The sequence below is a fragment of the Streptopelia decaocto genome, assembly GCF_964273445.1.
Source record: "Streptopelia decaocto genome assembly, chromosome: 7".
NCBI classification, from domain to species: Eukaryota; Metazoa; Chordata; class Aves; order Columbiformes; family Columbidae; genus Streptopelia; species Streptopelia decaocto.
Genome location: NC_138661.1, coordinates 7,745,738 through 7,757,942, shown reverse-complemented (window position 1 = coordinate 7,757,942; position 12,205 = coordinate 7,745,738). Strand labels below are relative to the sequence as shown.

General features: G+C 48.5%; 1 protein-coding gene across 1 annotated transcript in view; it reads right to left on the bottom strand.

Annotated features, from left to right (window-relative positions):
- The window catches only part of SYNE2 (spectrin repeat containing nuclear envelope protein 2), a 193,548-nt gene extending 183,401 nt beyond the window's left edge, over positions 1-10,147 (bottom strand). Inside the window, 1 exon segment of the mRNA XM_082058908.1 lies at positions 10,049-10,147. The gene's annotated coding sequence lies outside the window, so the exon portion shown is untranslated.
- Between the last annotated feature and the right edge of the window lie 2,058 nt (positions 10,148-12,205).

The following is a 12,205-nucleotide window of genomic DNA, read 5'->3' as shown; positions in this document are numbered from 1 at the left end:
GTACAGTGCATCACCACAGGGCTAGAATGGAAAAAGCTTTTCCAAAGCAGGGGTCGTTCACACACCTCCCTGCCCGGCACACCAGCAGTGCCGAAGCCCCAAGGCCGCCTCCCGCAGATAACGGGGCTGCAGGGAAGGGTTATCGTAAAAACAACACGAGAAGCACACGCTGGCTCAAGATCTGTGCCGTACCTTGGAATTACATCCAGTGCATAAACACAACTTCTCTCTCCCCGCTCAGTTAACCAGGAAAGGAGGCAACGAGATGAACAATTCCTGTTGTTTCACTCCTACAAGCCCTTCTCCATTATCACGCAAAAGCTTCTCCAATCTGACCCCCTTTCCCTGGCTACCTGGGCTCAGGTGAAGCTGGTAGCCAAGCACAGCCACATGCTGCATGGCCACCTTTTGGCAGAGGGAAAAGTGCAGCATGGCCATAGCAATCCCAGAGCCGTGGGGCACAGACAGACCTTTGGCCTTAAGGCGTTTAGTTCCCATCACGAAAGCAAAGAACTGAGCACAGCTCATCATAGCCCTTCCTCAGCAGTTCCTGGCCCAGAGTCAGGTTTTACAACTGAGAAGGGAAGGGGGAAAGAATCGCCTGCAATCAGAGCCAGCTTAACTCTCACGCAGGGGACTGCCCGATCAGGACAAACTGGACAACGCTGCCTATTTAACCAAGCAAGAAGTATTGCAAGAAGTTCGTTCTTTTATTTACAAACATTTCTTTCTTTCCCCTGGACTGCAACTGCTGTTTCAATAGAGACTCACAGCCGTTATCACTGGAGCCACTTTACATGGTGTAAAAGGTATTTGAAACAGCAGTATATAAAAACTACACCTGCTTTGTATTAATGACATGATACTAATGAGAATCAGGCTCCTAGTAATATTCTGCCTTTGAAGGAATACAAATGTTTCCTTTCCACTGCCTTCCTAATTCCCTTTTTCCCCAAATAAAGGAAACAGTCAGATGGTCAGCAAACATTATTCTATTGAGTGAAGCTCACCTAGGCAATAAAAGGCCTGGAGTTTCTCAATTAAATCATAAGGCTGTTCTTGTTGAGAAATATCTTCCTGAAGAGCAGTTACATGCTCTTTCAGGAAATTAAGAAAAGGGAAAGGTAGGGATAGCAGTGATCTAAATGCAGGAGTTTTCACTATAGCGGGGACTCATTTTTACAGAGCAAAATCACTGGAAGCGGCAGTGCAATGTTTGCACAACAGATCTCCGCAGACAGAGCCATTGATGGTGTCAGGAAAGGGGAGGAAAGTGAAATGCAATGTGTATTTGGGAACCAAAAGAGAAAGGGCATGTCTCACGCTAAACCTATCTGCTTTGGCAGTATTCCTATAAAGATCACGAACTTGTTTTGATCACTAAATATAGCAGAGAAAAGGAATCTACTGCAAGTAGCTGTCTCTGGCAGCGCTTGCTGTTTCACGCAGGCAGAAGGAGAACACAAAAGAGAGATTTGTCAAGCAAACGGCAAACAAAGCTTGCCAAAATTTGAAGGGCAAATTACAATTTAAATGATAGGTCCTACCCTGGCAGCTGTGAATTCGGCAGCTGCTCTCTCGAGCACGTCCCGTTGAGGGTAAAGCAACGCAAACCACTGCTCTTCTCCTAGCACACCTCTGCTCTGACTGGGAAGGGCTGCCTCTCCAAAAAGTGAGGGTTTTTTCAAGTCCATATAATTATTTCAGCTGAAAATTCCCCCTAAAATGCTAGTCAAGGTCTTATTTGTTTGGTTTTCCACCTCACACACTTCAAGGTTTGTGGGCAAATCAGCCTGTCCATTTGCAAGTCTGTGCCAGTTTTGCACATGTGAAAAGGGCCTTTCGACGGTGCTGCCCCCCACGCCGACTTGTGGGACCCTCCACTGTGGTAGAAAACCAGCGTTTTGCTGGGACAACTCAGCAGAGCCTCTGCCATGCTCTGCAAAGTAAAGCACTTTTGTTTACTGCTTAAGACAAATAAAACGTCTTTCTTTTTGCTTTCAAATAATTAGTTGCTTTAGGAAAAAAAAAGTACACACACAAACTTAAATCTCTGATTCATAGCATAGCTTCAAGCCTATAGAATAACTTTTTGTGTGCAATGAAAACCAGGCCAAACACTGTTATTCTTACCAGTACTGTTGCCAGAGAGAAGCAAACAGCCAAACTGCACATAGACAACCCAAGAGAATAAACTTGGTGTTACACATAACCTGCTAGAATAAACTGTTCCCACTATATAATATAAAAAAAAACAACACCAAAACAACAGTTGCAATTGCAAAACTGAGGACTCCAAATTAGAAATAGCCCAGACTAAAGGATGCCTTACTTATTTCATGTATTCCCCTTCTGCACATGCAGGACGACAGAGTCTCCTCATCAGTGCCTGAATCACAGAGCTGTCCTGGCTGCTTTTGGTGAAAATCAGGATTTCTTGCAACGGAAACAAAACAGAATAAATGCCCGTGAGCCCCGTGCATCTCCGTTGCTGAGAGGCAGCAATATTACTAACACAAAAGTTACGTATAGGCAAGTTCAGTCAAGCAACAGCGAGCGTGAGTTGCATAAGCAGAGCGGCCGTACCATCCTCCCCAGGGCCCGGCAGCCGCGGCAGGACCACGGCCCAGCGGGTGAGAGGAGCCACAAGCCACATCTGACCGCCCGAGCCAGCCCCAGCCCACCCAGGCGTGTTTCTGCACAGAGACGTGTCTTTCAGAGTCACCATCGCGGACAAAATTCTGGCACTGAGCTGTCGTGATTGCCGACGCAAGTCCTTGGAACAGGATGTGCCTCAATTTCCTTACAATCCACGCACTGGCTTTCGGTACAGTAAACTCCTGGACTGGCTTTTTGGAGAAGCTTTGCAAGAAGAAACATGTTCCAAGTAACCTCCAAGATTTTCAAAAGTGAAGCTTTCACTCGCAAATGTTATCCTTAAAGCCATTACAAGTCTACCTACAGACGCAGTAAGGCACAACTGCTCTGCAGGAGCAGTGTTTACTCATACCTAGGTTGCACAAGTATCTGCTTCTTCCCCCGCAGAAACTGCTGAGGTGCCCTGGGCACATAAATGGGAAGAAAATCCAGATTCTTCACTCCCCCAAAACAAAGCCGGCTCTGCTGTTACCTCCCTCTTACAACAACAAGCTCTGCTTTCCCCATCCCAGGGGTATTTCATCACCAACATCCCACCCAGTCCTGCGTAAGAAACAACGCCGCAAACAATCTAACAGATACCTTTTTTCTTTAAAAACAAGCAAACAACCCTAAACCTGCCAGTGTGCTGTGAAACCACTTGTTACAGTCTAAGAGGTTGATGAAGCAGGATGACAATACTAGGAAATACCTGGAACTGCTCTCCTATGTTTATTTCTGGAGGCTGGCTTTTCTCCCAGCTCTTATTTAATAGTTTGCTCTTTCCCTCCTCTCCCCAGTTGTTCTCTCTGGGATCAAATTGCAATTTGTTTCCCTTCTAGGAGTTCACCATGGACCCCCTAAGCAGAACTTCAGGAATCAAATCCTGGCTCAGACAACACATTCTTTCTATTTCACTGCTATCGTATTATTTCTCACATATCAAAAAAAGATAGGAGAACGCTGTGGTATTTGTCTGAAATCAGAAGTGCACAGGATCTGTTTAACACTCAGTACTTGCCTGTACTTCATATCTCTGCTATACAAGGAAGTTCCTTCAAAAGATTCTCCCCCTAGAAACTCAGCTCATTCAATAAAATAAGTCTTTCTGCTATAAACTACTTCACACAGGAGGAATTTTATCCTTAACCTCCCTGGTCTACCTACACAGATAGTCAGGGTTCTTCCAGAAAAGCTCGTGATTTCTTTTTTCCATTCTGCTAAATAACAACAGTGGCAGCGACACTTCGGGGTAGGCCAGGTCACAGCTCCCTGTGTGGCTCCAAAACAATTTGCATTTAGATACGCATTGCGAGGCTTAAGTATGTCTGCCGAAAGAGTTTCCACACATCATCTGAACACCACTGAGCAATCACACATGTTGTCCAAGGCCACTACAAGCCTGAACTATAGGATGTTTACTCCCAGGTTTAGCCATTTGCGATTGAGAGCACACACACAATCATCCACACCAGCCCAGTGGATACACCATAAACCAGCTATGCCTGAAGTCCAGATTTTTGGAAGAGAAAGGACAGGGAAAGGAGGATGACTGACAGACTATTAAATTTTGCAGAAAGTCTTCACAAAAAGGAAACGAGTACCTACCGGGTGCCGTCCACCGCCAAGAGCCCCCAGGACAGATTGCACGGCAGCCGCAAGGAGCGGGAGCAGGATTGCACCTCTGGCAGCCCGCGGTCATCCTCATCGCCTCCACCTCTGCCACTAACCTGATGTGCGACCTTCAAAAAGCCACCGTGCAAATCTCCTTCGGCCTCTTATTTATAGCAGAAGATTGTCTGGCGCTGTGGGTCCAGCCCAAAGCTTTTCTGAATCCAATGACTGACCAGGGGAGGAGGAAGGCTTTGACCTGGACATTGCTGTCCGCTTTCGTGTAAAGCCCTCCAGGCACACTGCCTTCCACCGCACAACCTACACGGACGCCGAGCCTGGCAGAAATGAGGACACTAGGAGCCCTCCTAGAATCTCTGCTGAGACATGAGACACTTTGGCCGAGATTCAGCTCTCCTGACATTAAACAGCTACGAGAGAGATGCCTCCGAGTGCGTTCATTGTTTGAACTCTGCAGACACAATGGAGAGAAACAGGCACTTTTAGGGCAGTTTGTCCAATGTATTTTTAGATGTCCAATGCAATGTAGATGAATCATGGCCCAAAAGCATTTGCTTCTTTTTAGTGACTACGAAAGGAGTCTGGACAATTGTCTCTCACACAGATAGTTATGCTGTGGTTTGGTAAGATGAATCTCACCCTTTTAAATTAGGGGAAAGGAAGTGAGCAAAGAAGTACCTCCATTGGTTTACAGGTAGGTGAAAAAGAGTATCTACACCAGAGACACATTGTGCAAGTGCTCTGTGCTTGTAACCATCATAAACGTCTTGTAACTAGACAATGTACAACCACCTTCACCGAGTGGGCTTGGCTTTGCTAGAAGAGCTTCATTTAGTTGTTGAACTTGAAGCTTTCATCAGATACGTCTACAACCAAAGCTCCACGTTGCTCACTACACGAGAGCCTCCAAGAAGCAGGACGCGCCTCTGGTGAGGCAGCTTTCATTTCTCTCTCAGCATCATTTAGGTGGTTAGGAACAGCAAAACCCAAGAAGTCTCAGTAATGCAAACTGAACCAAACCCCTTTCTGAAGTGTCCTGACAGCCACTTCGTGGCCAGTTGTACATGGGCCATTCTCCGCAGACCAACAAGGCGTGTTGAGCAGCGTATTCATTCCCCTCTCTCTGCCTCACTGTTTCGCTCCATCATTCACTAAGTTCTTGTCTTTCCCCTGGCAAACAACAGGTCAAATGATTCAGAAAGCAAAACTTTTTCCCGTGAAACCCACATTTTTCCCTCCTCCCTACACTCCCATGAAAGCAATTACAAGGGCTTTGTTTTCCATCTTAATTGTCACTTCCTTTGATAGAACCTGCAGCCTGAGTTTTAAAGCTCAAGTAACTAATACTGTTCTTTTCTCTTCTTTCCCATCCCCGGCCACAAACAGTATTGCTTGTATCAGGGTCAGCAGTTCCTTAAAAACCTCTCGAGCCAATCTGTGCGGCTGCATTGTGTAGGGAGTTATCAACAGGCTGCAGGAAGGTTCAAAAGCAAACATGCCTCCCTACAAGAGACCAGAGACCGAACTTAAGCCCAGAGTCAAAGCTCTGCCCCACTTCCCCTCCTGCCGGGTGATAACAGTCTGTTCTGCACCAGCCCTTTTCCCCAGCACAGTTTTCTGCTCCCCTCCTGTCTGCACAGATGAGCTAAACAGAAGTTTTATCCCCATTCCCTCTTCTGCCCCTGTCGCAGCCCTTGAGCCTCTCCGCAGAAGCAACTGGCTTCATCTCCTGCTGTGAACGGTGATTTAGGTGATCTATAAAGGTTGTCTTCTTCGTATCCTCAACAACAATGGGACTTGTGAGCAAACCATGAAGGTCGAACAAGCTGGCCAGGATTCAGAGACACTGTGTTTAGCCTTCCCATCTCTATTTCGCAATCCCTTCACAGACAAAACGCTGCAGACATTGGGGGTCCTTCCCCTCTCAACATTATCCCAAGCCAAAATACGTTCATCTTTCACAGCGACCACAGGACACGAGTCAGTCCAGGAAAGGTAGGCAGTCAAATCCATGTCCTATGGGTAACATACACCATCTTTCTTGATTCATAGCCCAGTAGGTATAATCACCTGCCCCTCCTGGGGAAGCTGCACGTCTGCACAGGAGGGATTGAGGTGACCATAACCTGTCCCTTAGCATGGACATACCACTTGTATTCCCAGACATATTACACATATTTATGCTCCACACCAAGTCAGCCACATTAGCTGAAGTAAAAAACTCCCCCAGACCCAAGCCGGGTACCAATCCCCTCCCCACTGAGCATAGCCGGCAAAAATCAGATCAACCTGAACTTCCAACGGCTCCATGGCCACCTGTCTCAGTTCCAGGACTCTTCCACCCACACTGGTCAGGGATGAAATTCAGGCAAGGGAAGATTAAGTGAGAGGTATATGAAATGTCACCTTCTCCTTAATCACAGCTTATGGATCCAATCCCGAAGCGTTACTCATACAGTGCTCCACACGTATAATCCCACCACCTAATCCAACTACTTGTTCAAACAGGCACGTTGCTAGGAGGGGATCGTTGCCATCACTGCCCACTTTTCCAGCATTCCTCCAAGACCACGTCCTCTCCCACATCTAAAAGTCCCACGACGGTTCAAAATAAACAGCGGGAAAGCCGGGGCAAGCGTTGTAGCACACACAGCTCATTCCTTCACCATGAGAAACAATGCAACCCATCGCAACCTGAGAGGTGCTCTCCCACACTGACAGATCATGTTGGGGAAACACTTCAGTTGTGGTAAGCAACAGATAAGCATCTCTCTGCACATACACAGAGAAAGCATCTCAGCTGGTAGACTTTTAAAACCAGTATTTATTGTGCCCCGGGGAAGAAAATAAATCGGGTAAGTGGGCTGAAAGGCAAAGCTTTGCTAGCAAGAGTTTGGATCATCTCTCCGCATCTCTCCGCACAAACCCGGCCATTGAGAGTCCAGATCCAAAACAGAGCCCCAGTTGCTAAGAAAACAGCGCTGCAAACAGATGTCAGGAGATGATTCATGGAGCAAGGGCATATCCCTGTACTACAGATAAACCAAAATGAATGAGGCTCTTTATACCTGATCCTCCAAGCTGTGCTTCTTCATTCTCTCTTTGGGATTTCCTCTTTAATTCATTTCTATATTCAGACGGCAAGAAAACTGAGCAGAGCTGAACTCACTCTTTATGGAATTAATTACTGGTAAAGGGGTTTTACGATGCATATAATGAACTGAGTAAAAGGGCTAAACTGTGGCCCATTTTTCCCCTGAAACAAAGCATTTTTCTCCTAAAACAAGAAGCAACTTTGCTGAAAAACCTATCAGAAGAAATAACATAAAACCCAGTCAAAAACTGCAAAGGAACAAAAGTAACAATTTTTTCTTTTGTTATTTTCCCTTATACCATAAAACTTACAATTAACAACTAGGGAGATAAAGCATTTTCAACCTATTAGATCATTAGAGAGTAATGCATGCCACTTCTTGAATTACTTCATTGTGTCTATGGTTAAAATCTTTGCCTGACAAATAAGTGAAAAATAGCTTGCACACTACAGGACTGACTGAGTGCTACTGACATCAATAAAGATCTCATTTATTTTAACAAACTTTTGATCAGATTTTAAGAAGAATATTTCCTTTACTCCTCTTAAACCATCATGTTCAATTCTTAATAAGTTATGATATTAACAGCCCTTGTAATACAGTTTCCTGAGGTTATTTGCAGAGAACTGTTTAAACAAAGGAACTTTGCTGTATGTTTTTATAGATAACCACATTAAAAAGGCAATTTTCATTCATTACCCTTCATCTTGAAGAAGGGATGAACAAACATCATTTGTACACTTCTGAATACGTTTGTACAGCATCTCACACAAGGGGGGTCAAAACACTGCCATGGCACACATCAGTACAGGCGACACGCTCCTTGTGGTCATTGCTGTTTATTTTGTCATGCCCCTGTGTCACTGCCCATCCCTCTCTGCTTCACCTCGTCCCCATCACCCTCACCAGCAGGTGCCAGGGCTGCTGTTCCCTGTCACCTCACGCTCACTCCACACCACCCCGTCCCCTCCTGCTACGACATGCCGCATTCTGCTTTGGAAATCAATTATTTAGGCTGCCCTGATTTCAAGGCGAGGTGGCTGTGTGTGTGCCTGTGGGCAGCGTTAGCAGCCACCACCGTGCTCCTTGTCAGAGCCATAAAACCACCCCACAAGTGGCTGAAGCCCATGACTCAGCTACCCAGGCGCCAGAGGCCACGTGTGTCCCTTCTGCAGGTTTTGCATTTCAACCAGAGGTATAAACAGACGCACCCGCCAAGCTACAGTTTTGTTAGCTTGGCCAACAGTCGCAATAACCAGCCAAGATCCTGCACATGGCACATACGTCTTTGTCTGTCTTGTGATGGGAGATCACGCTGAAAGCTTGAAAGCTGAGAGGGAGGAAGAAGAGAGAATGATGGAAAGAGCGGGGACAGAAGAGGCAGGACACAAGGCATCCTGAAAGAGGGAAGCAGAGGTGTGAGGAACACACAGTCACTGACCTGACAAAGATTGCGAGAAACTCTCAAACTTGCTCAAAGTTTTTTTTCCATACATTTTGAATAACACAAGTTGTGTGCACCTGCTCTATCTCCCAATTCCTCCAGCAGCTCTCAGGCAAAAAAGAGAAGAAAAATTACTCCATTTTGGGGGGACAGGGAGAGGATTGAGGTGAAAGGAGGGCAGCGAGCCCTCCCGTAAATCCACGCACACACAGTACCTGACACGACGTCAGCACCAAGTTACAGACACCCCACGTGCTGCATCCCATGGGGCACAGTAACACAGATCTCTAATAACTGCCCTGAGTGGAAATCAGAGGCTGCCAAGTGTCCTTGAAAGGTGGGAGGGAGGGAATGCAGGAGGGAGGATGGCACACAAGGCAGGGATGAGAAAGGAGCCCATGGGAAGCACAGAAAGTGCGAGCCCTCAGCAAGCAATGTTTTATCCAGCTCAGTGGCAGGGACCTGGCAGTGATAACACAGACACTGAATAAATGCCTGTATCTCCTGTGGCCTTCGCAGGAAAGTAGTTACTCCCTTTCCCGAGAACTTTGCCTGAATAAGTATCCCCCATCAGTTTCGAAACACACAACCCAAGAGACAACGACTTTCAAGTGATAACCCACGCACCCACCCAAGACACGGAGTTGCGGGGAAGCGCCGTTTACCTGCACGCATCCCCCTGTGCGCTCCCGCTCCCTGGGCTCTCTCGCTCCCGCCTCCACACCAGCCGCCTCCGGCCACCCGCCGGGGAAAGTGCCGGCAGCGCTGCGGGCCGGACATCGCTGCGGGGCGGGCAGGGCCCGGCGGGGGCGGCAGTTCCCACAAAACGCGGCTCCCGCCGCTGGCCGTGCCCCGCCGCGCTGCCCCCGCTCCGCCGAGCCAACTCCCGCCGCTGCCCCGCAGTTGTGTTTTCACCTCTTCCCCGGCAAAACGGCTGCGAGAGGGGGGGAACCCGCTCCGGGAGCGGGGTCTCAACGCGCCCCTCTGTGCAGCGGCGTCCCGCGGGCGGTGCCGAAGGTGAAGCCGGCACCGAGGGAACAAAGGCGGCGGGGAACAAAGAGCGGCAGGTACCGGCGCGGCGGAGCGGAGGGGAGCGGGGCCGGGCGGGGCGGCGGCACCGGCGGGGCCGGGGGTCGGTGCGGCTGGGGCCGGGTCGGGCAGAGCCGCTGCTCCCCGCACAAAGGCGCGGACGGGCCGCGCCGCAACTTCCCGCGGGCGGGTCCCGGCGGGGCAGACTCACCGCGGGTGCAGTCCCGGCATCGGCGGCGGCGGGCGCGGGTGGTGGCGGCGAGGGCGGGCGGGAGGAGGAGGAGGGACCGGCCGCTCCCCGCCCCGGCCGCTGCCAAGCGAGCGAGCGGGCGGGAAGGCGGTGCGGCCCCCGCAGCCCGGCCCGGCCGGCGCTCCGCCTCCCGCCGCCGCGCGGGAGGGCCCGGCGTGCTGGGGGTGGGGGGGCCTCCCGGAGCGGTCTGTGTCCCCCGCAGCTGGGGGGACACGCGTGTGATGTCTGCCCGGGGCAGGAGCTGCCGTCGCTTTGCAGTTCCCCGCCAGAACACACCGGGTGTCTCTGCGAGTGTGCGTGTTCCGTGGGGTGCCCCAGCGAGAGCAAGGGGACGGTCCCCTGCTCCCCACGCACTCCTGCCCTCACCACGCTTCATTTTCTTACTTGGGGTTTCCCGTTGTTTTCCCTCTCATCGCTTTTGGAAACAGCCAGCCAAAGGCTGTATCTGTCCGTGTGCTTTGGGTGAAGATTTGTTTTGGAAGTGACTAAGAAAACTTGTGTATTGATAAGAAGCACATTCTGGTCTGGGAAAATCTGAGGTCACAGGTGATACAAAGAAATAAAATGCTTTTGTGTTGTCACAGTCCTGCAGCACGCTTGGATAGAAATTAGAAGATCACAAATATAAGCAGACAAACATTGGAGAGCTCTCCGGTTCCTACACAGCCCTCCCCAAACGCTGCTCCCTTCACCTCACACACAGATCCCATGTATGCGCCACCTTCCCCTCTCTTTCAGATCCAGGCTTTTTCCTCAGCATCACCTGGCCTTGCCCAGCCAGAACTCTGAAGGGGTAAATGGGGAGCAAATTTTGGGCTTGTTTAGAACTTCGAAGGAGGTTTTTGGAAGGGGAAAAGGAAGGAACGAGAATTGTTTCGTTTGATACTGGTTCGCTTTTGGCTGTAGATTTCACAAAGTGAGAAGATATAAACAATGAGATTGAAATTTGCTTAACACACCCAGAGGTCAGCTGGATATACAAACAAAATGTAACTTCCTAAAAGTCACTTCCTGCCAGTGCCAATACACTGGGCTTCTCCTCAATCTGTGCTGATAAAACATCAACCAACTTAAAAAGTAGAAACAAGCGAGGTCCTGTAGTTGAAGGCTACAAAGCTAAATGTACCTACTTAATCAGCCTTCTCTTTATATCCACAGATGTGTCTGAATAAGCTTTGCCTGATTTGGAGCCTTGATTTTCTGTAAGTAAATTTTTCCAGTCAAAAGTGATTCCTGCACCTTTTTGAGTGCTATTTCAGCTGGAGCACAAGAACACGATGACTTGTGATCAGCCCAAGCTGGTTGGTTACGAATTGACTGCCCTGCCTTGACAAACACCTGCTCCAGTTCATGCTGTCCTTGCAACAAATCAACCCGTGAGTGCTCTCTGTGTACTTTTTTACTTGTTGTGTTGAGGATTAGCTAGTGTTTGTACAGTGACACAGTTGTTTTTGATGCTCCATGGACACAGCTGAAGGCGAAGGGCTGCATTCAGCCTGGGCTGTAGTTTCCTGAGGTCTGTATTGTGGCTCTATAACACATATCCTCGAAATGAAACAAGCATTTCTGACTGACTTAACTACTTTTGGCTGCCAGATTTCAGTCTTGGATTTAACTAAGGAGAGAAGAGGATGCAGTATCAACCCCAAGCTCTGTTACTTGAAGAATTATTTCAAAACCCCTCTTGATCACTTTGAGACTCCTCCACATGACATCAAATTCATCAGGAAAAGTCTCATGGAGTCTTGACCTTTTGTGCCTTGGACAACACCATCCTGCATTATCACTCCGTGCTCTTCTTGCTGGCTTAACCCCACTGTGAATCATGCAGCTCCTCGTTCCAGCACACACAGCACTGCAGGCACCTGCCAGGTCTGTCAAACACAAGCACAGGTCCCAGCCCAAGGTGCTTGTTTTCACTTAAATGATGCATTTCATAATTAGCTTGTAAAGCACTTTGAGGATATGACACTGAGTATTATTAATGCTAAATGGTATTATTGGATAAGCATAATGCAAGCAATTAAATAGCAATACCATAGAAAAACAGTGCAGGACACAAAGGTAGAATTAAGTCATATATGCCTACTTCATATCCGAGTCTTCCATTGCGTGATT